Here is a 1,782-nt window from a genome sequence, read left to right as displayed (position 1 = left end):
CATGTGTTGTTTATGATCTTGCATGCTCTCCGTTTCTAGTAGAGGCTCTGGCCAAGTTTTTACTTTTAACTCCAAGAGGGAGTACTTATGCTCGATAGTGGGTTCATGCCCGCATTGACACTCGGGACAGTGACGATGAAAGTTCTAAGGTTGTGTTGTGCTCGTTGCCACTAGGGATAAAACATTGGCGCTATGTCCGAGGATGTAGTTGTTGATTACATTACGCACCATACTTAATGCAATTGTCCGTTGCTTTGCAACTTAATACCGGAAGGGGTTCGGATGATAACCCGAAGGTGGACTTTTTAGGCATAGATGCAGTTGGATGGCGGTCTATGTACTTTGTCGTAATGCCCAATTAAATCTCACTATACTTATCATGTCATGTATGTGCATTGTTATGCCCTCTCTATTTGTCAATTGCCCGACCGTAATTTGTTCACCCAACATGCTTTTATCTTATGGGAGAGACACCTCTAGTGAACTGTGGACCCCGGTCCATTCTTTAATACTGAAATACAAATCTGCTCGCAATACTTGTTTTACTCGTTTCTCTCTGCAAACAATCATCTTCCACACAATACGGTTAACCCTTTGTTACAGCAAGCCGGTGAGATTGACAACCTCACCTGTTTCGTTGGGGCAAAGTACTTTGGTTGTGTTGTGCAGGTTCCACGTTGGCGCCGGAATCTCTGGTGTTGCGCCGCACTACATCTCGCCGCCATCAACCTTCAACGTGCTTCTTGGCTCCTACTGGTTCGATTAAACCTTGGTTTCTTACTGAGGGAAACTTGCCGCTGTGCGCATCACACCTTCCTCTTGGGGTTCCCAACGGACGTGTCAACTACACGCATCACTCAACCCGCGACAAAAGGGGGTGGGAGGGGGAGGCGGCCGATCCGCGTGAAGCGGATCCAACGGCTCCGGCCGTTTGAATCTAACGGCCTGGAGCCGTTGGACGCGGATCAGGCCTGCAGCACCGTTTTTGTTTTTCTGTTTTTTTCTGTTTTTTGTTTTTCTGTTTTTTTTTAATAAAAACTATTATTTCAATAACTTTTAAATGGTAACTCAAAAAGAAAAGTTATATATATGAAAATTGATCAGAAAAATCCAATGAACATGAATATGACATCCGTATAACTATTTGCATCTCGCATCATATAAAACGGATAGTCGTGTATGTTTCACCCCTGTGCACCGCCGCCGTGCCACTCGTGTCGCGTCCCCGTGCCACGTGTCGCCACCGCTTCCACGTGCCTCGCCCCGCCGACGCCGGCGTGCGACGTGTAGCCACCGCCGACACGTGCCTCGCCCCGCCGACGCCGGCGTGCGACGTGTAGCCACCGCCGACACGTGCCATGCCCCGCGTGCGCTATATAGAGCGACGAGTGCGGGCGCAACCACACGTCGCCACCGCCTCCGCTCATTCATCTCCGGGATGCCTCCATGTCGTCGAGGGCGTCCGGTTTCCGTGGCGTTCGAGTGCGTCCGAGCGGTAGGTTCACCGCCGAGATACGCGCCGGTGGCTTCCGCCTCACCCTCGGCACGTACAACACGCCGGAAGAGGCGGCGCGCGCTACGACGCGGCGGCGTGGCGCTTTCGGCGGCCAGGGCACGACATGAACTTCCCGGATGTTGAATCGCTAGAGGAGGCGGAGTTCCTCGCGCCACCGCCGTGCCTCGTCACCGACGAGGACCGTCGCCGGCATCGCCGAGTGCAGCGCAGGATCGCCATCGCCGAGCGCGACGAGCGGTTGATGCGCCGGTGGAGGGCGCGGTCCC

This window comes from Lolium rigidum, chromosome 6, assembly GCF_022539505.1.
Source record: "Lolium rigidum isolate FL_2022 chromosome 6, APGP_CSIRO_Lrig_0.1, whole genome shotgun sequence".
NCBI lineage: Eukaryota > Viridiplantae > Streptophyta > Magnoliopsida > Poales > Poaceae > Lolium > Lolium rigidum.
Note: the sequence above shows the minus strand (reverse complement) of the source record.